At 42.8% G+C, this 27,609-nt stretch overlaps 1 protein-coding gene and 2 long non-coding RNA genes across 7 annotated transcripts in view; 2 read left to right on the top strand and 1 right to left on the bottom strand.

Annotated features, from left to right (window-relative positions):
* The window catches only part of SPIDR (scaffold protein involved in DNA repair), a 200,983-nt gene that overhangs the window by 92,768 nt on the left and 80,606 nt on the right, over positions 1 to 27,609 (top strand). The window lies entirely within an intron of this gene.
* LOC311432836 lies at positions 5,507 to 6,156 on the top strand. The gene is made up of 3 exons (XR_014690374.1): positions 5,507 to 5,557; positions 5,689 to 5,936; positions 6,044 to 6,156. It is a non-coding gene; the product is annotated as an uncharacterized lncRNA (long non-coding RNA).
* Positions 23,434 to 25,638, bottom strand: LOC311432833. The gene is made up of 4 exons (XR_014690367.1): positions 25,518 to 25,638; positions 24,262 to 24,402; positions 23,766 to 23,827; positions 23,434 to 23,661 (listed from the first exon to the last, which is right to left on the bottom strand). It is a non-coding gene; the product is annotated as an uncharacterized lncRNA (long non-coding RNA).

Genomic DNA, 27,609 nt, shown 5'->3' with positions numbered 1-27,609 from the left:
TCCAGCCAGAAACAAAACACAGAGACACAGGAAAAGAAAAACTAGAGGAAAGAAGAGGGAGTGTACTTCAAAAAAGTATGGGCAAACTTCAAAAAAGAGTTTGTGGAGGCTGTACACAAAGGTGAGGAGCTGTGAAGGAATTGCCATGTTCTCCCAGTACCAGCCTTCCAAACCTCAACATGAGTTTTGGTTCTCAGGGGGCTCTGCTCTTAACCTTAGGCAAACAGGACAGTGCATTTTTAGCAGTTGGCATCTGGGCTGTTTCACATACCAGATATAAAAGCAAACCTATGAAATTAAGGTGTGTTTTTTTTCTCCTGCTTCTAATTCTTTGCAGTTAAAAGTATAGTGAGTGTTGCAGGTAATCTGTTTTCAATCAAAATTTTCATCTTGGAAAAAAAGTTATCCACTCGATGAGCTGACAATGTAAGCAAGAAATGTACGGAAAAGTAACCAGGAGAAGGGAGTTGGCATTTTTCTCACTTTCTCTGAGTGTTACTTGATTTTCTGATCTCTTTCTTTGCATTCGGTGGTTTCTAAATATTCCCCTAAGTTCCAGAAGAGAAACATGCTGCTCCCTCCTGAAGTCAAGTAAGCTCCTGTGGTTTTGCCAATTAACATGTGTTATTACTCATACTGCCCTGTTACTCTTAGTGGAAAATAAAAATGTGAAAGGATCTTTCGTCTTCTGAGTTTCGATTTATGCTTTATTGTCCACTTCTTCTGTCACTCGTAGATGGAGTTCAAACTACTTCCCAGGTTTTGCTGAGAAAAAGCTGTCCGTGACTGATGGCAATGGCTGTTTAGTACAAGGCTTGTGAGTCACCCGTTCTTGGAGTGGCCTCCTGAAACATACCTGAAGCTTAATCCTGTGTAACGCACATAGGCGGAAGTTCTCACTGACTTCATTCATTCTTTTGGCATCCCAAAGCTATTCCTGGTGATAAAAGAATAATAGAGTGAATTAGCAGCCAAAACACAGAAGAAGAGAATGAATTTAAGCTTCAGGGAAGCTCAGAACACACCCGAGCTCTAATCTTCTTGTATACCTTGTACATACCTAATCCTCATCCACACTTTAATACTACAGATTAAATGTTCATTTTTCAGAAATTCTTATGTCTGCTTTTCAGAAGTGTCCTATTTATGATTTACATATATTTACATTTTTATAAGCTGAAGGTTATTTAAAAAAAAATCATTTCTGGAAAACAACAAAAAAAAAAAAAAAAGGAGAGAGTCTAAATCGCAGAGATATGAATGAAAAAAAAAAAAAAAAAGTAAGTTTCTCTGCATAGAGTATAAAATAAATGAGAGAACAGAGAAGAAAAAATGCCAAGAACCAAGAAATCTATAGTATTCCTCAGTGGTTGCAAGCCACCTTAGCTTTTGCTTAATTTTAGAAGGTATTGAGGACATATTTAACTTTCTTTGCCTTTTAGCTCTGAAAATCAACCTGTTCTACTGATCTCTAAATAATTTCCACTACTTTTTATTTTATTTGGCTAGTAGAATATTTTCCTTGTATTTCCTTCTGCTTCTGTTTTTTTTTTTTAATTTTGTCAGAAATAGAAACTTCTTGCACTTGCGTTTTCTCTCATCTTGTTGCAAAACATTTAAAAAAATCTTACCAGTTATGTATACTGATGGCTCTCTGTTGCCATCAGTGAACTTCAGTTGTATTTTTGTATGTGTATGTGTAGCAGCACAAATTGCCTGTTTTTTTTTCAGTAGCTGCAGGATGCCATTGGCTGCATAAAGCTGCCTAGTGCTTTTCCAGGTCTGCTTTAAGTTTTATAAATTGAAATGAGTCTTGAGTCTTCCTGTTGTCAGATTTTCCAACAATACCAATTAGTACACATGATACATCAGTTGAATATTTGTGACCTCTGGAGAAGAGGGGGGAAAAAGTGGTTTTAGGTTTTCTAGCTGCTCAGATGTGGCCAGCTGGTGTAACCAAGACTTGTGGGTTTCTTACCAGGAAAGCAATGTGTTTACCTCCTTTGCAGTTCTTCAGAGAGCAGGTTTCCTTAAAAAAAAAGTCATAGATAGCATGAGGTTGGTCAGTGGGCAGACATTTATTTGACCTTTTAGTATCAAGCCCTTACATTTGGAGAAGACAACAACAACAACAACATTACGTATTTCTTAAATTGCCACAGATGGAGTGAGAAGGTGGGGAACCGGGACTGACAGACCACCTGCAGGTTTTGGAGACATCTGGATCTTGATGCTTAGGGCAATGGCTAAGCAGATAGAATAACCCTAACAGCACACAGCTTATTAATTATGTTTAATACTGAAAATGATGCAGCTGTCTTGCTTAGTGTTTCCAGAACTTTATTTTTTCATTGTGGTCAGTCATCATTGGGTAATTTATATCGCTTTATCCCAAATATTTACACAAGAAGTGTCTGTGAACACTTTAGTACCGCCAGTCACACTTCCTACCTGTTCAGGATAAGTTTTGGCTTCTTTTGGGCTCCTTTTGTATTTCCTGCAAAAATGATTTTACTAAAATCCACACGTTAGGGCTCTGTTCTTTTTGGAGTGATGAAATGATATATTGTAAAGTTTTTGTTGTACAGTTAGAAATGTATGAAATAGAAAAGTATTTCTTGAAGAATTCCCTCATCACATCCTCTGGAAATTAGTTTTTTCTTGTATTTTTTTTTCATATTCCCTCACCTACCTCCTTCCTGCTCAATTGGAGCGGTGGAATTAGGGAACTCTCCTTTGGCTTCATCCTAGATTTGGTGCCAGCTATTGTTTCTTTTCCTCCTCGTTCTTTTTGTTACAGTAATTTATTAAAATATGTGAAGATTTTTTTTTCCAGGCAGGACATTGTATGGAAATTTTTAAAATTGTCCCAGAAATAGTGGACTAAGTGGACTAAATGTGTTGGAAGGAGTTAACTTCCTGACAGCAGTTTAATGGAGAATCTCTCATCTATAATTTTTAGCTAACACTTTAAGAGTAGCATAAAATTATACCATTTGTTGTTAATTTGTTCTGATAGATATTACTTCGGATATAATGTGCATGAAGCTAAGGAAATGCGGAGTTGAAATTCCAACTTGTCTATGTTTTTGTCGTGCATTAGAAGAAGGATGTAGTATGAAAGTAGAAAAAAAAAACAAGCAGATTGTGTTCCAAAATCATGCTTTATGAGGAGGGCAGCTCACCACCTATGCAGGTATTGCTATCATCTCATGATCTCTCTGGAATTTCTTAACAGAGGGGGAAATAAAACAAACAGCCCAGCGACAACGCATGACTGGTTCCCGTGGCATGCTTCTGCAGAGTGCCTTGAAGGAAGGCGAAGTACAAGGAAAGCATCATAAAAGCTGGTGTCTAAGCTGATTTAAGCCCACCAGGGACGGGAAGCGTGTCTGAAGCAGACGCTCCTATTTAGGGCAGGCAGAAGGGATACACGGAGTGGCCGCAGCGCAGCTTGAGCCCACGTAAGGGCTTCTGGCTGAGTCACCCTCGCCCCTCGCTAGGTTTATACAAGCTCTGTCTCTTGCGGGGAAAGCAGTAAACACCAGAAATGATACGCAGTCTCCTAAAAGCAGCCAACCCTAAAAAAAACCTCAAGCACGCTGAAACGGGTGGAGAAAAAGGGAGGGGAGGAAAAAAGCAAAAAAAAAAAAAGGCCAGTTTGAAGGTCCGAAGGCTTCGTGCCTGCCCTCCCTTCCCGAGTAGCTCGCCGCTGCCTTGAGCGGTGAGGAGGTTTTCGTGCGATGGAGGGAGGGAGGGAGGGCAGGCAGCAGCTGCTCCCAGGTCCCAGCGGCTGTGCCGGGCCTGGACTTTCCAGGCGGTGCTGGTGGCGAGGCGGGGAGCGCTGCCCTGACGTCAGGCGCTGCTCCTGGGAATGTTTTGCATTCCTCTTCCTGGCAGCGGTCAGGTGGCTTCCAGCAAGAAGGAAGGAACAGCCGCTTCCAAAAAGAAAAAAAAAAAAAGGAGGGGGGAGAGAGAGAGAACACGAGGAGGAAAAGAACACTTTATAATAAAAGTATTGTGGGGGAGGCACTTTTATTAAAAGCCAGATTGGAAATTAGAACCAGATGTGCTGCATTCGAAAGCTGCACAAATGTTAAACGCGTCTATTAATGACTGTGATGGCTGAGGTATTTGGCTATCTGCCTCGCTTTAATCTCTTTGCTCTGTATTTAAAAACAGTTGAGAAAAACAGATTTTTTGTACCCGACTTCAGGCAGCTTCCTTTTATACAAACGTTTAAAGGCAGAAAAAGGCACGGCTCTTCTGGGAGAGGAAGCCGCACAGATAATAAAGCAAGAAGCAAGCAGGGAAACGGTCACTGTGCATCTTGTTCTTTTGTTAGTCTCAACATGTGTTGTGCGCTTAAAATTAACGTTCATTACAACATTAACTTCAGTGTGCTTCTTGATTTGTGGTTGCTGGATAATACATAGGATGAGCTGGAGAGGTCAGAGCATGTAATTACTCTTGTTCGCAAAGTGCTTCCTATTCCCTGAACTCCCTCCTTAATGCCCCTGTCCAAGTGTGTATTTAAGGGAAACAGCAGCAGGTCCCCGTTCTGACATGGGTAACGCAGGAACTGAACTCATCACAGGTGGTAACTGTGAAATAACCGCTTTGTAGCTACAGAGAGACCTGCGTGCAAGGTACATTTCCTAGGCATGTGTGAGCAGGAGACACGGAAGGCTCCTGGAGGAGCTCTGCTTTGTGCTTCAGGGGCACAAGATACTGATAGTGATGTGCCCTGTACAAGCAGATTTGGCTGTCTGCCACAAAGCACACCCCTCTGCCATCTCAAAGCTCCCTTTTAGGTGGGTTTCCAAGTTTTCTGTGTAAAGCGAGGACCACTGTGGGGAGGCAGCTGAGGTCCCATCTCCTTTTTGCTTCAGACATGGTGATACCCTGAGTCCACAACAGCTTCATGGTCACGAGAGGGGGACATGATTCCTTTCTTTGTACCTTTTTGGGAACCACCCGCTCTGTACCTGGTAGGGCATGGTGATGTTTTTTAAATTGTATTTAAGAATTCAGATATCCACAGGCATGAACAGCTCCTGCCCGGTGGTGGATTTAGTAGGGCTGCCCCTGGCCTGGCTGGACTCTGGCTAGCACAGCCCGTATGGCTGCAGTGCCACCACGGAGCCCCGTCAGCCTCCTTGTCCAGCATGGCTTTTTCATCTGGTCTCTCCTTATCCATCATCGCTGAATGAAGCTTAATTTCTCTTCTCATTAGCCAAGCTGACTGTGCGGGGAACACGTTCCCCGGGGAGCGGTGCGGGAAGCTCGGAGGAAGGGGAGCGCTTGGCGGCCTCGGCGCAGTTTTGGCAAGCCGCGCCTGGAGCTCAGGTGAGGCCCGCGAACGCCTGCGCCTTTCCTGGTACGGGCTGAAATGGAGAGGCCGCTTCCTGCTACAGGGCGGGTGCTTTGCTGAGGAATTTCCAGCAATGTTGAGAAGTGCTGACTCACAGTATGCAGGCAAGGGCTCCAGCTGAGCCTGGGCTGAGGGGAGGGCTGCGAAGTGAGCTCTTGGCTGAAGGCAGCGAAAAATGTTGCTGTAATGTACTGTTTTATTTTTAGCAAGGGGGGGGGGGGGGGGGAGAGGCTGCGTTGCTGAGGGTGAAATGCTTGCTCGTGGTTTCAAAATGACAGACACTTTGATTTATTTTTTTTCTCTTCTATTTTTAGAATTTGGAAAACAGGTTGTTTTGCTAAAATACAGACGCTTCTCTGTTTCCCCAGTAAACGGGTTGTTGTAAAGGAGCCTTACGGAGCTCATGCAAGAAGCCTTTTACCACCACTGTGGTTCAAAATACCCTTCAGAGCAGGAGATACCGAAGTATTTGGGACTGAAACTAATTGGCACCTACTTGCATGTGTTTCTCACTTGCTGAGGTGGGTCTGCGGCTCCAATTGTTGAAATTGAAACCTAGCAGGTATTTGATTGCCTCTATTACCGATCACCATGAAAGCTTGGTGCTTTGGTTCTGTCCTTGTGCTTTTAGCAGTCACTTCACAAGTATTTTCCCTTCTTTCTGAACAGAAAACGCTCTATACTGTTTTCTTCTGGTGTTGGACAGAAGCTAGAGAGAAGGAGGAGTCACTTCAAGTTGTACCACTTCTCAAAATTTAATGTCATTAAATTGTAGGGACAAAGCTCTGTCTCTTTATTTACATCCAATGTGTTCTTTTTTTTTTTTCTTATGTGTTCTTGTGTGCGTGTGTTGTTCGAGTGCTGAACAAGCACCAAGTATTTTGGACTGATCTCCGTAGGCGCTGTCCCACAGTGTGTCATAAATGGGATACAAGTTTGTAAAAGAACTTAGACACCCGCTTCTAATGTCTGAAATTTGATGTCAGCTAGTCGTCATTCACAGCTCTGTACATCTGCGTAAATAATAGCTCAGAACCCTTTTTTTACATTTTATTAGTGAATTATGTAACCGTGAATCATCTGCAGACTTCTAACCACAACACGAATAATTTTTGAACCTGTAGCATAAACCAGATTTCGCACGTACCAAAAAAAAACAAAACAAAACAAAACAAAAAGAAACCTCCAGACCTTTTATAGCAACCCTGCAGCAGCTGGCTTGAGAATAAGTGATGTGCAGTTTCTCTGGGGAATCCCTCTTGTAGGTGGATAATGTTCAGCTGCCCTCCTCGGTTTTTGGCCTGGGCCCGAGTGATGGTACCCATCCAGCAGGATTCTCATCCGACACCAACAAAGAGAAAAGATACTTTTCTGCTGGGTTACACATCTAAAAGCTTTCTGGTGGAGGGTCCAGGAATGCTGGTGTGGCCAGATGAAGACGAGACGAGTCATGGATGCATCAGGAGGGCCTAGGAAGGCAGGGCAGTGTTAGAGGAGCCAGCAGAGATGTTGGTCTTGGCTGTGTGGAACCTTAGCCCGTTCCCATGGCAAGCGGTGAGCTCGTTTGTTAGCTCACCACTGTGTAAAGTCCCAGTCTTACTCGTTTTAATGTAAATACAGGTCTTGTATGTGAACCGCTGCTGTTTTTTGTGGACAGCAATCACTGCAGGCTGCACGCATATCACAGAATTTCTCAATTATATCCACTTTCACTAATGATTCTAACCCTGCCAGCTACCCATCTCCAAGAGAAGGCTGTTCTAACCATATCTGCCAGTTCCCTCAAAGATTTTATAGCAGCTGCATAATCCCTTTTAGGAGTTGCATAAGCATCTTTTCTTCGGTTGTGTCCTGGCACTCGCCACTATACTTAGAAAAATAATATAGGCCTTACATTATTTCTAGCCACCTGTCAGTAAAATTCAGGCCAAGAGCCATGAACTAATAGCCTTGCTCGTGTCCCCTTTAGATTGATGTGTCATCCGACCTGGGTGGACATGCCTCAACTGGATTGCCTGACTCCAGATAACCCCTTCTACAATACGCTGCTGCTTGGCCCTTTTCTGGTTTGGACGAGGCACAGAACATTCCTTTTCGCAAAGATAGTGTCCCCAAACTTCTTGAAAATAAATAAATAAATAAGAATACACGAATGTCGTCCAGCTTTCCAGGAAAAGCGTTGGTACGACGCGTATCAGTTTAGTCAGGACATCTACTCGTTTTACGGTCAGCTTTTTGTAATTGAATCTGCCCCAGTAGAATCCAGGAGTTCTTTCTAGTAATATCATACTTCACAGACTGGTTCCTGTCTTTAATGCAGGCATGCCCTGCAAAGAGCGTTCTGCTCGTGGCAGCGTGAGCTTGTGACTTCTGAGATATATTGGTCTCCTATTGCTGCCTGTTCTTGTGTAGCTTTCTGATCTCTCCACTGCTTGGTATGGCTTTTTCTGCTAGTTGCGGTGTGATTTTGGTAGCTGTGCGAAATCTCAGTGATTTGTGGCTATGCTCCAGTTGTCATGCGATTTTCTGTTACTGTGTCACTGTCCTAAGCAAATCAGGTTTGCTGTTCATCTTGAGGAATTTCTTACACCCTCCTCGTACCTTCACTTAGGGTCATCTTGACACACTACTCCTTTGTGATTGTAGTAAGTAACCAAAAAGAGCAAGCAAGCCGTGTTGTGGGTACATATTGAGTACTCAGCTGATTATCATCAGCAGCACTTAGGTGATAGGAAGACAATAATTAACAAGAATTAACAATAATGCTGTTTCTCCATAGCAGCTTCTGTTGGTGTTCAGGACAGCTCGGCTCAAGAACTGCGCTGCATATTGCTTTGCTCTTTCCTGGGTAGGGCAAAAGGGTGAGGCAGTGGATTGCACGTTTATTTCTGTATAAAGAAAAGATTATGGTGGTAAAAAATAAGACGCTTTAAAGATGAATGGTCAGAATTTGTGTATGCTAAATAGCGTAATTAAGTCAGTCCAATTGTTTTAATAAACAATAGCAGAAGCCTTTGTGAGAAATGTTAAGGAACAAACACAGTGAATATATGAATAGTTTCAAAGAGATCAAGGAAAAAAGATGGAACAGACAGTTCAGGAAAAAATAGCTTACCATTATTTTGTGAGGGTGTCCAGCTCTCACAGCCCCATTTCAAATTGTCTTTTCAATTCTCTTGTTTTTAAGTCTTCTCTTTGCATTTTAATCCTTTTCCTTTGCTGTTTTGGTTTCATTACCATCGTGATTCCATGGTGTAATCAGAATTAGCAGCTGGATCACAAACCATTATTTGAAACTTAAACTAAATCAAGGTTTGCCTCTTCCAAGGTAGCAATGAGTCCAATGTGATGTTAGTCTCCTTTGGGATTCCCATACATGTATTGGGGCCCCAGTAAGCAGTAGGCCAAAAAATGAGTACATCTGCAGTTGTCAAGATTTGTGCCTGCATTGCTGGTTGTAGGCATGGTAAAGGGCTTCATTGTTGGCACGTTCACATGTAGAGCCTTGTGGAGTATGTAGCTTCAGTGCATACCAAAGTCTGATCATCCATCTGCCTAGCACTGCTGGAAACCCCGAACATGATAGCTTGCTGATCCCTTTCCTGTGCTGCTGATTCCAGAGCCCATTTCAAAATGTCTGTGCTGATGTACAGCTGGGAAGGTTTGTCTGTCTTTCGGTGTTCCTGGACTTCCACAGTCATATGTTCTCCTGAAGTAACAAAGCTATCAAAGGAAGCAGATACGGTCGTGTAGATAAGAGAAAACTTGCCAGTTTTAGCACACGTCTGCCTGTACTGGCAGGTGTAGGATGCTGTAGGAAAGGCTTTGTGGAGCAGAATGTGGTGTGGGAGATTTGGTCCTGCTATATGTTTTATGTGAGTTTTACTCCAGCCTGGCTGTAGTCTGGTCCTGGTGGACCAAATGCCTTTTAGCAGCTGGAACACAAGTTCCGGTTTCGTTTCATCCGAAAGGAATCCAGTTTGTGAGCTCAGAATGCTGCTCCACAGTGCAAACCAAAACATGGGGAAGATTGAGAGACTCGCTTCAAGAGCACACCACCGTTGTGGACGGAAGGACTGGGGTGGACACACCCGTGGGTGACCAGACATCAGACCAATCCATCTTCTTCAGTTTGGCTTGTTCTGAGGATTCCTGTTGTCATACATACACACAGATGCACACTCGTAAACAGATAACCCAGACACTAAGCTGCTCCTCTGACACTAACAAGAATTTAAAAAGTGGATGTTCAGTTTTCGAATACCTGGGAGTTGCTGAGTCTGATGTTGGTAACTGTGTAGTCATCACCGCAGCTGATAAAGTCCAGGACATTATCTTGTTTTATCCTTTTTCCTTCTGGAGCATCTAAGACCATGCTGAAATGCTGACATTGTTCTGTCATAGCTGGTGTGTATTAACTTGAAAGAGGTAAGTTTTCATTCCCACGGCTACCCTAGAAATCGCTGACAATTTGTGCTGTACCATATGCAAACAGATACTTGGAATGGTAAGTGGGGAAACCAGTCTTAAACACTATTAACTTTAAAAAGGAACAAGTTCAAAGCCTACTGCAGTATGGACACTTAGGAGAGACTTGTGTATGTTACCTAAGGAGAGTAAGGTGGTGGTCCTTTTCTCCCTCAGTGCAAATCAGGAATTTCTGGTTCTTTCAGGCTTCATTTTGGTGAAGTGATAGGGTAGAGGTATCGTCTAGATAGAGCAAAGCATGCACACCACAGTAATCACGGCCTCTCCATCTCCCCAGCATCTAGCTTGGGTGCCGAGGTTTCCTCCCAGAAGCAGACAGGCTGCTGGGGGCTTCACCCCGCTCCTGTGCGGGGCCAGCTTTGAGCCAAGAAGTGTGTGTGGGCCAGGGCAATGGGGCAGTCAGACCCCGGGAGGTTTGGGCATCTCATTGTAAGCACACTGTTAGTGCTTACCCTTCTGAATGGCAGGAGGGCGAGTAACAAGTTGTTACAAGCATTTATTGCAGGCAAACGTAAAACTCGGCTGTCAATATGTAAGTGACTATGTGATTGCCTGGAGACAGCGTCGCAGTAAGCTTAGGTAATGAAAACTGGGCTGAGATAACAGTTGGTGTGCCATACAGAATGGGCAATCGCTTTACAGATTTTTCCTTTTCCTGTTTTCTTCTTCCTGTAGAGAATACATATTGCACTGAAGACAGAGATATGGAAAGCCTTGGCAACTAGTGCTGTGCCAGAGAGTTGTTCTGCTCAGGAGGGGTGCAGTTCCCAAGAAAGACGTCAAATATAGCAATTAATGTTCTTCCTTCGTGTGATGGATACTGTCTGTATTTAGAAACATCTGAGCTTGCGCTCGAATACAAGTCACGTAGCATTTTTATTGGTACAGTGAAGAGCTTCAGTGTTTTTGCTCATGATACTTGAGGCTTTGCTCCCAGACATAGTTTAGAAATGCGTGACATTCCTTTTACGTTTCGAAGCGAAAAGTGAGCCAGGGTGAGCAGGAAGGACATTCCATAGCTCGGTGAATCTTTTAGCAGTTTTTCATTGTGTCATATTTGTTTTCAGAGAAGCGACTTTAAACTGGGGCAATAGGAGCAACAAAATAGTGTTTGCCTCACATAAACAATGTGAGCAGAATCTGCTCATCTATAGGGAGTGCTCATTGAGTCAATTGCTATTAAGATATAGTTTTTCTCTTGACAGACTTTTCTTGGACTGTTCAAAATGTAGTATCATCAAAATAAACAATGTTTTAGTTTTTCTTCCTTCTTTGCTGCCCCTGTTTCCCTAACAGTGAAATGCTAGTAACCTCATTTAAAACAATCTGTCCTTGTATGCAAGTCCCTAATAGCTGGGACGTGGCTCCAGAAATTCTGCCATGTAACAAATCACTTCCTATATCCTTGTCATATTTTATACCTTTTTTTTTTTTTTTTAAAAATCTCCCTTTGTTTCCAGATGTAAACAGCAGCAAACATTACGTTGGTTATTTCTCTTCCTGTCCTCCCTCTCCTCTTTATCTCCTCCTGTTTGGAGGAAAAGTGCTAAAACACAAACTTATTGTTTTCAATCCAGGGACTGCTAATTTCTGTCAGGAAAACTGTCACTTTTGCCTTAAACATACTCACTTTTTTTTCTAGTTTTGTTTTAACCTGCATGGAAGTAATTGCTCTCTGAATTGATAACGTGTTTTCTGTAACCTCTGTGAACCGGTAAGGAAGAGTTTGAGGCCTGAAACGAAGATTTGAGGCAATAACCTCAAATTTCTTAATATAGTAATACTATAAATGGATATTTCCAAGGTCTTGTAAATGTATACGTAGAAATGTTATCAGATACTGCCAGCACAATCCTGAGGTCAAGCAAAGAGTCGCCAACCAGCCCAGATACCTAACTGACAGCACAGGGTCAGAGCTTTCTCTTTAGGCAAAGCTCACTTGCAGCCCACGTGTGTAACCTTAACTCTGCTGGAGCCCTCCGGGGTCACCTTCGCAGCCTGTGTAGGGACAGAGGAGGATCATGTGCCTTGACCTCGTATGCCACGACTGTGTCATGGTAGGCCGTGTTGTACAGCGGGATGTGCGCCAGGCACCCGATCAAAATATCATCCCTGTCCCCGCTGCCTCTCCACCCTACACCTCTCCACCTCTCCTCCTTGCATGCCTTGTAATATAAGGAAGGAGCGTAATCAGAGACTATTAGATGAGAAAAAATAGACTTTGTGTTCAAAATGCTGTTTACATTCCCAATTTCACTTGGTTTATGCCACAGGCCTCCCATTTAACCTTCAGCAAGTTATCTGAGCCTGGATTCTGCGTATGAAAAATGAAAATAATGGCACTTCTTATCAGCTAGTGAAATTAATGTTAGGGAAAAACTGGCATACTGGCTTTGAGGAAAAAAATATGAAAAAAAATAGATATTTAAGGATATTAGATATTAGGGTGGTTGGGTGAGCTATGTCAGAGGCTGTTGTAGCTTCCAAGAGCTGCAACACCACATCGAGAGAGAGATATAAAGATGCTTTTTTATGAGCTCTGAATGAGTGCTGGTTCTCTCTAGAATCATGTGCAGACTCATCCCGAGGATGTATTTGTTTATACAGAGGGTGAGAATATAGAACATATCCAGGTGTAGTTACTGGCCAGAGAAATTCACTTTGTATTTCAGAGCGAAGAGGGGAACTTCAGCTCAAACCAAGCAATTTGTCCATGTTACAAGCAGCTAAAGAGAGACTAATTAAGTGTGTAATTAAATGAATATGCAGAAAATAGAGATTGAGCATATACTGTCTGTGTAATGGAATACATTTTAAAACAGAAAATAAGTACACAGTGAACTTTGAGTCACTTTCATGTACAAATACATGTTTTGCTGTCTAATGCTACACTCATTTTTATTTTCCATTTAACTGTTAACCATATTTTTACCAAAACTTTTCAATATAAAAGCCAAATATTTAAGACCACATGTAATATTCAGAATATTACAGCATGAAATCATCATAAGAATAAGAATAAACAGGTCATAAGCAATTTTTGGAGCTTTTCTAACAGGAAGGCATATCTTGTGGGAGAACAGCTTTAATAGCCAGGTATGAAAAACGAAGGAGGGGACAGCCCACCCTTGGTTTTGAATTAGGTTTCCTGTTAAAGTTGTGGTGGGAAGCATTTTTCCCGGAGGAGGATGTATGCCGTTCTGGTGTGTTTGCCTAAAAAAGCTGAATTCGGTCATTGTGTCTGTGTTTTGGCTTCTTTCCCACACTGAAAGTACCGAGCAAACTCCCGGCTGCTGCTCCCTGCGAGCTCGATATCCTCATTAAAGATCAGGGAAAAGAAAGGGGAAAACCCAAGGAGGTGAGTGAGTTCATTTACATACTGTGCCAGGGCCAGCGCATGGCTCCACACGTGATACGACAGCAAACCTTTTTGCTGAATTTGCTAAAGCCATTGAGAGGCGTTTCAGCCTGCACAGATCTAACACGGACGTTTCTGATTTACAGGCAAGAGTGAAAGTGCTTTATAACCGAATTGCATAACGCAAATAACACGGCTCGTACTTAGTAAGACACAGAGCTGTGACAGCGTTTGATGTTTATTGTTTTGTTGCTGGTTTTGTTACTCTTAAAGCCTGAAGCATTTGATAATCACTATCATTCCTGTCTGGAGGGAGGATCTGTGTTCCTGGGAGTCGTACAGTCCAGCTGATGATTTTGCTAGGTGGAAAAGGCAAAGAAAAGGACCTAAACTCAGCTACGCTGATGTTTGTCTTATGCTGTGACATCTGCTTGGATACTTTTTTTTTTTTTCTTTCAAACTGGCTTCTGTCACGGTGCTGTTTCACTGCTGTTCCTGAGCAAAGAGCCCCTGCTTCTGCCCAGGGCTCTCCAGCACCCACCAGTTACCATCCGCTGCTGTTTTCCTGGATTAGTGCACTGAAGCTGCCCCACAGACATGTGGGGAGCAGGGCTGGGCCCTCTTCTGAGGGTTAGCCAGCTGTTAGATATGCTCAGCTGAATCATCCAGCTGCCTGGTTTTGTCCACACTGAAGAGTTTCTCTGGATGTGCAAAGGGTTTCAAGAGAATGTCTTTATCTTCTTTTCTGAATTTACTTGTATCCTTCTAACTGAGAGTTGACCATAAGCTGTTGTGACTTGCTGACACACAGGTGGAGCAACAACCTCTTAACATTGCTTAGCAATGGCCTGATTATAAAATATGTTGCTCAGTAGTATAGCAGCTTTACACTGATGAAGACTGTAGCTTGTAGTCTACCTTGCTCAGGAATAAATTGCACTCAAAGAATAAATTCCTTGCTCAGGAATAAAAAGCAACGTTGGGTAGCTACATTGGTAAAAGCAAAGAAACACAACTCCACGTTGATAGCTAAGGGCTTGAAAGGCATGAATGAACTCAGGTCCCTGTATAAGTATATTGAACCCCTGTGTAGATATAGCACTTGGTCATGCACTCAGACCTTAGGAGGTCCATAATGAGTTTGAAGGACTTACAGAGAAAGAGGTTAAATTAGTTTGGGTTGAGGGAAAATGGAGATAACAGCTCAAAACAAAACAAAACCCAGCAGTATGACACATAATGAGAAAGTTCCCAACTTTTCTGCCCTCATATTTTTTTTAATGTTCAAGCATACCTTCAGGGGACATAACATCATTAAAATGATTGCTTCTGGGTAAGAAATCTCTCTAGTTTCCAAAACAAAAAATGATGAATTCTAGGTCTTGCATGGCTACAAGTAACTATTGTACTGTCTGATCTACTCTTCAGTTGTTTTGCATGTTTGTGGTGGTTTTCACTCCAACCTAGAAAATTACCCATGCATATATATAAGGGGGGGAGAGTGAAAACTCAGAGGGAATTGTATCTTTGTATCACTTTTTTTTTGTGTGTTTGTTTTTAACTTTGCTAATCATTTGATGTGTACCTTAAGAACCTGCATCTCCTCAGACATATCAAAGAGACGTGGGGCTTCTGTCTGCTTGGACTCAACTGAAAATCTGAGACGTGTTTATTATGATCTCAGTTGTTCTTTAAAGGTCAGAGCACCAGCTTAATTTATGACTCAGCACTCTAGTTACTAGAGTCTAGGTAAAACAGAGACCATAAATAATTTTCACCACTGTTTCTTTATTTAGAAGTGAAGTGTTCCTTTTGCACACAAAAATATGCTTGTTTTCTGCCCAAGTGTTAAACCTTCAGTGAAGAAAACATGAGTTTCTCCACTTCGTAGCAGCTAAGCAGAGAATAAAGAAATGTAATCACTTTGCTTCTCCTTGTGGTCGTATACTTTTAAGTAAGTGACTTAAAAGGGTTGTATTCCAACAGACAGATTTTCTTTCTGGTTTTTGGAAAGCTGAATTTTTATCTTGTGCTTGGGAAACTATAGCTGAGTTTAAGGAGAAATAAAAGTTTATTGCAAAAATCAAGACTGAGAGGGAAAGGTTTAATCACAAAATGGTAAAATGTAGTGGAGAAAAAGCCTGTGTAGGCTGATCTTGGAATTTTTGTTTGTTTTATGGTTACCGTTAAAGCAAAACACCACCACATTTCTGGGAATCCTACATGATCAAGGATTATAACACTGACGCCGTGTTTATATTCATTTGTCATTGAAATTTTTAAAAGCGAATACTTATCTGTTGTCTGATTAAAGTTCCTCATGCCTGCTACCAGCCAAGCAAATGCCTAACAGTGTTTTCTCTCACTGGATTTTTCACTGTTCCTGTGGTGGAAGCTCCCTTTTTCACATCGTGGTTGTGAACTACGAAGTTCAAAGCTGGTGACTGGATGACACTTGGATGAAGAAATAATTTAAACCTTGGTAGTTGACCCAACCGCAAGTAAAGATAAACCTGTCTGATTTACAGAGTGTTGTGCATCAGCTTGGTCTGCTGTCTCCAGCTTTGTCTGGAAAAATAAAATGTGAAGTATACACGTTTTCGGGAGAAGAGCTCAGAAATGGCTGCTGTCAGAGCTCTTTTTTTCCGTATGTGGGTTTGGTCTAGGCAAGTAAACTTTCTGCTAAGGGGGGAAAAAGAATCTGAACTCCTCTGCAAGTTAAGCAATCCGTAATATAGGGCTAATACCTGCCAAGGTGAGCAGAGCTGAGGGTGCTTGCTTGGGGAGAGGTGGGGCTTTGCCCAGTCCTGATGTTCCTGGCTGACACTTCTGGGAAACCCAGCTCCAGCTTCTCCCAAAGAGAAATCCCTCTCATGACACAGTGCCACATACCCAACTTGCCTACTCCCACTAAAGCTCTGCAGTAAGAGCATGGTATTTCGCTTGTCATCTGTGCAATGCTGGGGTTTATTCATTCACCTGGAAGGTGGCTTGAGGAAAATCCAGCCTTCTATCTTTTCTCCAAGGCTTGAAGCGTCTTTATGCTTAGTAAGTCCTTCTGGTAAACTGATGAAAAGGTTTGTGTAATGAACTGTCAGTATCCAAAAGTGAGACATTTGCAATATGAAGCAAGTGAAGAGTTTTCTCAGCTTGGTCTTTTTTTCCTCATACTACTGAGGAAGTGATATTTTTCCCCCAACAAACATTTTGGACTTTTTTTTCAACATTTATTGAACATTTGGCTCCAAAAACACCAAACACTTCTAGATCAATTCCAGTGATATATAAGTTTAGGCTGATTTTTGTCCAAATGTCTACATATTTTTTAGACTTCTCACAGCTTGAGGCACTGTGGTATCATAAATGGATGTGTTTAAATCCCCATATCTGTATGTGGTGGAAATATATTGCAGCGATGTAAGTTATACCCCTGCAGCTTTGAATATAAGCCAGCAGTATTTGTAGTGCTGCCTGTACTGCTCTGCTCCCACTGGAGCTGATCTTTTTGCCTGTCCTCCATCGTTTGTCTGAGTCTTGGATTGTTTCTTTGCAACTTCGTGGTTGGGCTGCCATATCCCTTTGTGCTTTATTTGTTGCCCACTTGTTTGATTAGATTAAGGAAGGATTAAAGGATCCAGCGCCCTTAGAAAAAGGCAACCCATAGTTTATAAATGTGTAAATATAATGTAATTGCTTCTTAATTCCTTGTGTTAAATAAAAAGGAGGATTTCTCAGCAGATAAACCCTAACACTTTTTGGAAAGTCAAATGAAGGCGATTTGCTGACTCAGAGGTGTGTGTGCCAAAGATCTCCTGCAAAGCTCAGGTTTTAGTTGACATGAAGAACTTCAGCTACTTTGATCTATCTGCGATCCAGACAATATGTCTTGCCCGTCCACACTGATTTCTGACCACTCTGCCTTCCCGTAATGAAAGGAGTTTTTGTGAGGTTTTGTCTCCACTTGGAAAGCTTAGGATTTGCCACCAATCGGTAGGTCACCGCTGTTTACATTAGCAGTGGTGAAGCATATAATAAGGGCAGGACTCAGCTTTTACTCTAGAAATTAATGCTTAAAAGCCCTAGTGGCCATGCTTCTATCTCAACCATTAGCAGAGATGTACTGGTGGTAATTCTGGGGAAGTCACTGGCCTAAAAGCTTAGCCAAAAAACAAAACAAAACAAAACAAAACAACCTTAGTAACTTCCTGCCTTGTGAGTTCAGTTGACCTCCTTGCATTTGTTTTTTATTTGCTTCAAAAAATGAAGTCAAAACAAACAAACAAACAAAACCCACAGAACTCTTTAAAACAAAGGAATAAAGTGAACTGTGTAAAACACCCATGTCCTGCGTGTGTGGATGCAGTTCAAGGGCTCTGCCTACGTGCACCGCTCTGCAAATGGTTTCATGGAGCATCTCAGCGACAAGCTGAATCAGTTTTGTACAGATGCTGTCAGTTTCAGTTGTGTATTATTTTACTCTTTGAGAATTAGCATCTTGATTCCTGGGTACCTTGCCAGCTGGTTTTCCTGCCTCCTGTGGCAGAGGAGTGGAGAAGCATTTCTCTAGGCAGCATCGTCCCCTTACCCTTCTGTAGCATGCTGGCAGTGGTAAGTTTCACCTACTTTATTCTTTTTGTGGTTTGAAGTGTGTTATTTCTCTTCTTTCCGTCTCCAGCTTTGCTGTCAGTGCTCCATATTGTGATTGAGACTGTTGTTATTCTGCCTCACAGACCTGTAACCAGCTGGTTCTCCACCAGCTACCTGCGAGAAACTGCGATCCGTAGAGCAAACAGCACGGCCCCGCTTACATGTCTCTGCTAGGCTGGTGTCAAAACACTGCTATCAGAAGTGACGTCAATTCTGTGTCAAAGGTTTCTGTTGTCTTTTTATTTTTCTTCCCCTGAAGACCCTGAACATGATCTGTTAAGAGGCCCGTACAGTGATTACTCACTTTTCACCCTAGCATAAAGGCGCACAGCTTGCCTGTCTGCCACAGGGCGCCTGAAGGCAGTTTCTGAAAGGTGCAGAGCACTGCCCCGAGTGTAATAAGGGGCCTCCCTATAAAGAGCCCTGTCTTAAAGAGTGTAAATTCTCGCTGTGAGAAAGCTAAGGTCAACTCTGGGTATATTATAAATGACTTAAACTGCAACGAGGTTAGGTACCACACTTTGAGAAAAGTATTTAGATCGCAGTCTTTAGTGTCTTAGATTTTTCTTTTACTTCTGTTAACTTAGGATTTGAACCATTTTGGTGCTTCAGTTTTTACAGGAACTAGGTTACATTAAAAGAATGATTTTGGAAGCAGCTTTCACACCCTTGGGCAGTTCCTGGCTGCCTACCACAACTGTGCAGCAGCAAGTCACAGTCAGTGTTACTGCTGAAGACCTCATTGCCCTTGGAAGCTGGGTTTTGAATGTAACTTGCATGTTTTTTTAAGGCAGCAAAGAGTATAAGGTAGGGGATGGTACCAGGAGCTCTGGCACCCGTGGTCAAGGCCCGTGGCACACCTTCACTCCAGCTGTCCCATGTGTTCCTGTGACATGGCCCAGTCTGCTTCCACCAGGGGCTCTGCCAAAGGTGGCTGGTCCAGCTATCAAATGCTCATTTTTTTTTGAAGGCAGGGGGGGTTAGTTTGCTTTGTTTTTCAAGTTGGGTGAGACCTTGATCTGGTTTTTCAGCACAACCCACAGACTTAAGCTGATAAATGAGAGGTGGGGGTAGACCACAGTGTGAGGGTGGGAGCACCTTTAACTGGTGTAGCTAACATCTTGTAGTGTGAGCCAGAGCTTCCTCTGCTGGGTCGCTTTAGACAAGTTGCCATCCTCTCCCTTCATTTCTGATTGCCTGAGATGAGGGGAAAAACACCTTAACTGAATCAGGAATCACAAGACACCTATTTATTAAAACTGCTGTGTGAGCCTTGTAATTTTTGTGTAATTCTCAAAGATCTCCAAGAGAAGGATACTATTTAAGAACTATATATTGTTTTCAGTCAGTTACCATGACATGCTGATGCAGTAACAGTTTTAATTTTATTAAATAATAATAATAAAAAAAAAAGTCAGGAAAGGAGACATCCTGCACTCTTAGAAATTGAGCTAAGCATGCTGAGTTTCCAGGTTTTACAACAGTAGATCATTATTCTGAGGACTGAAGCTATGTGCTTAGAAAAACATTCAATTGGTTGGACAAATCCATTTAGTAGAGGTTCTGAGAAGTCACTGATGTTCTCCTTTCTCTTTTGAATCTACAGTAAATGTGATTTCCCTCTCCAGGTCTGCAGGACTAGCTTAAAACAGCCCCTTTGTCTTGGAGTTAAGTTATCCATTATTTTGTTAAAACAGCGGTGCAAAATGAATGGCCGTGGTACAAGATTGTGGCAATTTAGAAATGTGTTTCCTGAGCTGCACTGCCTGATTTTGTGTGCCAGTGAGTTAAGTGAAAGCATGGAGCTAATAAGTATTTTCAGCCCTAAATGCGAAAGTCTATTTCAGTTTAGTTTTACCTCAGTTTCCTTGTGCACTTTCTTTGTCTGATAAAAGCCAATACACCCACGTACGTGTACAAACAAACAAGAAAGCTATGAACTGAGTAAGGCGTCTCTCGTGAAGGCCGGGAAGGAGCGGACTGGTGTTTCTGTCCCTATATGTGCACGCTCCAAGGCACGCTGATACCAGCAGGCTCATGGAAGCCATATAAACGTGCCATTAGCGGGATGTGAAACTACACAGCAACTTACACCTATAGTTTGGAGTTTCAGTACGTTTCTGTTGAAAATTGGCCTTTTAGATAGATTTGTGTGTTTTGTTTCTACGGGGAAGAGTGAGTTGGCAGAGTGTCCGGGCGATTAAGTCTTTTGCTATGTTGATAATACATAGCAGAGGTAATAGTTTGATAAAGGTGGAGTTGTAATGCTCTTTAAGCTCTATACTGGCCCTTAATTACTAGAATATGACTTATGTTGTACTAATGGTAATTTTCCCTTTGATGTGTCTGGCTTAAGACTTAGACTTAAACCCATCTTTGTGACTTATCTTTTCTCTGAACTGAGAGGGCTCAAGAATGAACACTTCTGAGAGTACGAGCTGGCTATGGGGAAAGCACCGTGTTTTGCTTTGTGCCTCCATCTCTTTCTCTACGTTTACTTCTATAAAAGCTGCAGGTTCAAAACTAAGATGGAATTGTGTGAACAAATACTTCCAATTACTGTAATGGTGTGAACCTAAATAATAATCCCTCCTCGTTTCAAGAACCAGACACCCTTGTGCTGAATGTCAGTGAGAAGCTGGAGCCATTACCCTGAAGCCCTACACGAAACAGGCATCTGTTGTTTTGTGGGTGGCTTAAAGTTCTGGTCTTACAAACGTAGTAGGATCCAGAATGAAGAGAAATTGTTGCAATGGTCACATTTCAAATCCTGAACTTCTGATTTTTGTCAGAAGAAAGCATAAAGTAAAAAATCTCTGATTCATGATATGTTGGTAACATTCCTGAAAGCAGGCAAATACGGTATGTTAGATAACAAAATGAGGGCAAAAATGATTAAAAAAAAAAAAAAAGCTTTTACTTTTTTTTTTTTTTTTTTTTTTGCTATCAGCCAGTGTCGGGCTTATCTGAGTTAGAAATGTGGGTTTCATTTTTTTTTGCGTTGGAGCAGCTAAACTTTGATGCAGCCTCTCTGTTTGACTTCCCGTGGTTTTAGAAAAGGCAGAGCAGTGGTGGAACCTGGGGCTAACGTAAGGCAAAGCTCCCTTCCTTGTGCTGGGTATAGCCATACCAGTATGAAAATCCCTAGGGATGGCTGTGCCTCTGAGACTTCGATTTTATTGCATTGTATCCACTTTGTTATGTAAAGCTGTAATTCCATGGTTGATTTACATTTCATGGTTGATTTACATTTTGTGTGTAAATTACAAGTTATTTATTTTGCTTTTTTTTTTTTTTTCCTTAGGCACCAAATAACTCAAATTTAAATCTTGCCAGTATAACCGATTAACCTTGTAATAGCATCTCTGAGATATTAATGTACGCACTACCTTATCTGGTGCTTTATCTGACCTTTATCTGTTGATTTTAATATCCTTTGTGGTTGCTAGTGACGTGTTTCTGTTGTAGACAGTGAGGGATTTTGGCTCCTGTTTATTTCTCTGGTTTATCCTCATTCACTCTGTTCTGTTCTCTCAAAGAAATGACTGCATCAAGCAGGAAAAAAAAAAAAAGAAAAAGAAAAAAAAAAAAGATGTTAAACCATAGCCCAGAAGCAGAGTAGGAGATGCATCTGCATGAAGAGTTCAGAAAGCATGCTGCAAGTTGCGTGTGCAGTACCACTACTCTCACGTGGACTGACAGTGAGAAAAGCTTACAAATGAATTGCTCATCCTGAACCAAATGTATCCCTTTCCAGCATAATTTTTGTGTCTGTGACTTGTGTAAATTATTGATATAAAAACTGATGATGTAGGGTAAAATTTAGCCGTAGCAAAAGCTTGCAGCCCTGTGTCATCTTGCAAGGCTTGGGTGCTTGTCTGGTGCAACACGAAGGTGATGCGTGTCACAAAACCAGCAGAAAACTGGGAGGTGGGAGGAGCGTGTCCTTTTGTTGTTTCACTGCATTCAGTGGGCTCAGTAGGATCAAGCATATCCTAGAGAGGTAAAAGGCAGGAAGGAAGGGAGATTGCAGCTGCAGGTCTTCCTGGCTTGTGGAGCATCACTTGCTGCAGCCTGAGCTGCAAGTGATGCTCATCCCTGCCCTCTTTCTGGAGATGGTTGCCCCCCGTCAGCAGATACTGGAGGTGGGTGGGTGGGTGAATGTCCTTCATGTGTGCTACTGCAAAATCTGAGAGCTGAGTGTGAACTGGTGATCTGAGGTGGTTTGTGCTGACCGCAGTGGCTTTGCACTGGGTGGTTTACAGGGATGTTTATAGGGAACGGTCTTCTGGCTCTTCTGTAGGGGCAGTAAACTGGGGATATTCATGTCGGGAAAGCAAGAGAGAGCAGAAATAGGAATGGGGATCTCTGCTGTTAGCTGTATCTATTTACCTCCAAAAGTATGTGTGTGAGAAGACCTCCCTCTTCCCAGCACCCAGGAGGCAGAGGCGCAGGCAGGTCTGCCTTTACAGCAAGGGGTGCGTTTGATTACGGGCGGCAGGGAGCAGTTTGTAGTAAGTAAGGTTTCGTTACAGCTCTTCACAGCGTTCTCATCAAGCCTCACGTGACGTGGTGATGGAGCTGGCTATGCTGACGGCAGCTGATGCTGTGAGAAACTCTGCAGAACTCGTATTTCCTGCGCTAGCAAAGGCATTGCTGGGTTCCTGCTGGCCTCTGCGCTGTGCCCTGCCTGCCTCACCACCACAGCAATCAGAGCTCAACTGCAGGCGCCTGTAGGGTTAGCTGTGCAAATATGGGCTGTGTTCCCTTCTGCAGGAACCAGAGAGAGAGGAACGGGCATTTCTGGAGTGCAAGTCATCTCCTCTTAAGGACATCAAAAGAACCTCACTTTGCAGTTGTTTGTTTCTGCTCATTAACTGTAAAGAGAGTCTAGGTGACTGGGATTTATCTAGCTAACTTTATGAATCAGTCTTAAGCATCTGATAAATGTTTTAGGCTTGGAATGCTCTTGGCTATTTACTGATATCACGGTGCCTAATGTAATATTTACAGTTCCCTGCAGACCGTGCTGCTCTACCCATCGAGGTCATGCAGTATATTTCAAAGGTTTAATTTTATGTCTATACTGTGGCTGAAGTGAACAGCAAAACATTCTTACCATACACCTAATACCCATGCTGTGCTGTATCTTAGATGGACAGGTGAATTAGTATTTCTGTAAGCGACCATTTTCTTTTTTTGGCGCAGATTGCTTGGGTGAGCAAGGGTTCAAAGGTTGCGTTTGGAAAGCCTGATGTTTTGTTTATATTACCTCCGTCTGTTTACAGATGTGTCCAGATTTAAGGTATTATGGCTGTAGGGAAAGAAAGGGAGAAATGGAGTCCAAAAATAGCGATAGCACAACTGGCACCGCGTGCTGCTGACAAGTAGTAGGTGTGCTGCAGATCACTTTATGATCTGAAGGTGAGGTTTGAGATTCCCACTGGCAAATTCTCCTTAGCTCCCAGCCTGAAGAGTTAGCCAAGCTATAGAATAAACCTGTAGCATAAGCATTTTTTGTTTGGATGCAATTATTCTAATTTGTTCTCTTGGAGAATTACATACATGTTACATCCTGCTCTTAGCAGAGCTCATAGCAGTTGCAATTTGTCAAAATTTGCCTTCTTTCTGAAGTTTGGTTTTGCTGACAAATTAAATTCAAAATTAAAACAAGAACTTGAGTTTACGCAGATTTGCTGCCAGGATCCTTCCTCAAAGATGCTTAGCCTAAACATGAAGCTCTCAGGAGAGACTCACATCCTCTTCTTTCACACAAGGTGTTTTAATGAGCCACCTGAAGGCAGAAAGTAGGCAAAATTACTTCCTTTTTTTCCATCAGCATTATCACTTAGGGCAAGTGTTTTCAAACAAACATTAGCAGTCTCTTGCTATGTTTACCGTTTGGGAGGAGGGCATCCACAGGTACTGCTTTTTCCATTTGCAGTGTCTCTATCCAGTTTCTATGAAAAGCATAGACATGTTTCCATGGCATAAAACAAATACAAATATATATAGGCCAGGAGATAGAATTGCTCTTATCAAGTCATGTGTGCCTCATAACAACCTAAATCTGGCAGCAAGGAGCACTGGAAGTAAAACTAACTGAACTGATTTTCAGAATGAATAGGTGATGTTAAGCGACAAGGCAAAGGAACTTGTTTATTTATTGTAAATTTATGGTATATTATATTTAATGTATTAAAATATATGTAAAGTATAATAAAATATACATTTAAATTATATTTGTTTATTATACATTATACTTATCTAAATGGCAATTATTTTTTCCCAAATTATTTGAAGAATGCAGTGGCCTCTGGAACGGGTTTTGTACTGAGCAGGAGATATCGTGGCAAAGCATCTCTGCAGCCCTTGTCCCTCACATCTGCCTGACCTGTGTTTCCCGTGTATCGCAGCAGAGGTCCCTCCTTTCCCCTGGGAGCTGGACCCTTCTGGCAGGTCTCACTGTCAAAAGCCTTCGTGTCATCCAAGAACTGCTGTGTGCTCTCCTCTTGCTGGAAGCGCTGTTTCCTCCCTGTCTCAGAAGGGAAGAGTCGGAGGGTTTTGGTGCTGGGGGGGCTCCAGGGTGGCACCGTGACTTCACTACAGCAGGGTTTGTGGCTGTGCCCCCTCAGCTGATGCTTGCTCATAGCTCAGCCTTCGAGGCCCAGCACTGCGGGACAGAGTGTGCTCCCGGCTGGGATGCTGAGGCATAGCAAACAGCTGGCAAATATCTGCAGGGGTGGACGGGGAAGCAGCCAGAACAAGCCAAAAAGAAAAGAAGAAGGAGATAGCATCCCATATGTGTTTAGATTTTCTTTTTCACCTTCTCACCTGCATGCTCTCTGTATGTCTGACTCAGCTGCAGCAGGGAAGAGATAGTGTAACCCTTTCAGAGGGCGTAGCATGCCTGATCAGCACAGAGGCAAAGTGGTTGTTTAAAACAGTACCACTCCGCTGGGTAGTAATTTTCAATACTCTTTTGTGATGTCTTCTGGTCTAGCATAGCCCTTTTTTTTTTCTGTCTTTGCCTACTCAAAATATTGCAGCTGTTAGTGTCCTTGCTGGGAACCTCTCTACGGTTCGTGTGGTGTTCAAATGAAGCAATGGTCTCTATATGAGGCTACATTATCTGTAGGAATAAACTAACCTTGCACACCCACACATTTCATACTGGACGTAGCATTTATCGTGCTTTAAAATACATTTTGTTTTATATATATACAAATTAAAAAATAATAATAAAATGCGGTTATTAGGCCTGTCTGATATTTTAAGCCAAGTACCCTCCCCGACAACACCTGGATGACCTGGAGAGGCGTCCCGAGCCGGGGGTGTCAGGCACCGCGGGCAGCCTGTGGAGGCCACCTGTCTTCTGAAATGAGAGGAGGCGGCGGCTTTGGGTTAGAAGGGTTTACGTTTACAGCGAGCTGTTGTGGGTGTACATATTTGGGTTTGTGCTCTCCATCAAGCACAAATTCTTGCTTTTATTAGGGTCTTGAATTTTCTTCAAAACTTTGTTTTTTAACCTGTACACAGAGCACACTGAAGTAAAAATGCTAGTCCCAGAAGGGACTATCCTAAGATAAAATAAAGCTTGGACCTCAAGCCTTTGATGTGTTCAGTGACAAGCAATGGATCCATACTCACATACCCCGCGAGCAGACGCACGTTTGTTACAGTCATTGCGCAATCGCTTGTGGTCGTGGTCTGTGGCAGCGTGAGGTCTTGCTCTAAATGCTGTCGTGACAGGATGAGTTTGAGGCCTAATAAAAAAAAAAAAAAGCACATGACACTTAGCGGCTTCTCATGATTGACTTTTCTGTGAGGCTGTGCCTTTATTGGCATGGAGGCAAACGTGGCGGGTCGGATGAACAGAAGGGCCCTATCAGATCAGATAATAGCCGGGCCTATCTTGGCATCCTGTCTGCAGGAGTGCATGTCGGGGGGAAAATAAAGGAACTGGGCAAACACAGACTGATTCTTCCCGGGATTAACCTGCCAGCCTTCAGCAAACTTTAGTTCAAGGACTTCCAAGGCCAGAGGTTGTATTTCTGTACTTGGCAGCTTTTTTTTTTTTTTTTAATGCCCTTCGGCAGGTTTTTATGGGAAGACTAGTAAGTTAGATTCACTTTAAAATGAGTGTGCCCATGGTCGAATTGGGCTTTTGAGTGGGATTCTCTCATGCTGCTTGGCTCTGTGGAGCTGGGTGCCCAGATGGTATCGGAAGGGTGAACCCACCTTTAAATAAGATTCTTTAAATGTCTTTCAGCCCCCATGTACGTGCAACCACAATGTCAAAACCAGATATGAATGTTTTGGCAGGTACTTGAAGGGGGTGGCGGTGTAGGCATGTAGAAGACAGCAACGAGAAAGAAGAAATGGGAAGACAAATGATCTGGGGGTAAGGCTCTTCCAGAGAAGAAAATACTCGCCAGCCCTCTCTCCCTAAATTCGGGACACTAATGATTTTATTGTGTACTTCAGTACCACAGATGGGAGGCTGTGGAAGCCAAGTCTCCCATCAGTGCCCTTCACCTTCCCAGCAGCGAGCCCCAAGGACTGCTAGCAGCGTTACCCCGGGGCTGCGGCCTCTCCTCTGGGACTGCATCGCTGTGCTCTGGCGGGCGTCCCGGGGGTGCTGGAAAGCAACGCGGTCTGCACAATCTCTCTGCCTCTTGACCAGAGACAGTCAGGGTCACAGACGTGAATATTATCTTTGTGACGCTTCAAGCAAGCAAACAGATAATATTTTTTTTTTTAGAGGAATGTTGCACGCAGTCAGCTGGATCAGGCCTTCCAAGAGCTGTTCCCTTGAGGGGACGTGGCGATCGCTCACCCACCCCACTGCTGCAGGGGGAGGCAAGGGGAGGGAGGGAGGGGAGCACACACGCACGTGCAAGCACTTCTGTGCGCATGTGTGCGCACATGCTGCAGTCGCAGAGCGGCCTCTTTCCTCATGATGAGTGCCTTGTGCCTCCCCTCGGATGTCAGCAAGGCTAAGGGAGCTCCTTTTTTTGCTGTATTGTAGTCCGGGAATCGTGCCCCGCACATTTTTTCAGCTGAGTGTATTTACATACAGGAAATCAGCTCTAAGATTCTTCTTCAAACAGTATTTATATTAGATAGTTGAACACTGGTTTCAGGTATGCATTTCCTTTTTATTTTTTATTTTTATTTTTATTTTTTAGAACTGGTGAAGGAGAAAATACAGAATGCGGGTAAACAGTTTGTTTGCTTTCAAAACAAGTGTATAAATATGTGTTTAAAACATGATATCCTAATTATACCTACCCACGCAACATGAAGCACAAATGTGCTGGTATTATATTATTTATATACATACTTTTTCCAGGTCTTGTTTAGTGATGGAGATGAACAAGAGACTCATTTTTATTGGGGTCCAGCATTAATTGGTTGCAAATACTGAACGTGAACGTGGAGCTCTCTCCTCCCTTGCACAGTGGCAGCACCAGGAAGACCAGCGCAGGAAGGGTGAGCAGGGGGCTGAAGAACAGGGTGCCCCTTAGGAAAGGACGCTGAGAGACGCTGGCTGCCCTCAGCAAGAAGGGGGCACTCTTAGAGAATTTTGGCTTACCTAGGGCTGGGTCTTAACGTGTTCATGTTTCTCAGCTTTTCAAATCTAGCTGCAAAATCCCTTCTTATTAGGCAGACTCCAGGCCTGAGAATGGGGTTGCCATTATTTGTTAAATAATGAAGGGTATATTTAAGCCTCGGATTA

The sequence above is a fragment of the Aythya ferina genome, assembly GCF_964211825.1.
Source record: "Aythya ferina genome assembly, chromosome: 2".
In the NCBI taxonomy this organism is placed as follows: Eukaryota; Metazoa; Chordata; class Aves; order Anseriformes; family Anatidae; genus Aythya; species Aythya ferina.
The sequence above is the reverse complement of the archived record's forward strand: the minus strand, read 5'-3'. Positions and strand labels throughout refer to the sequence as shown.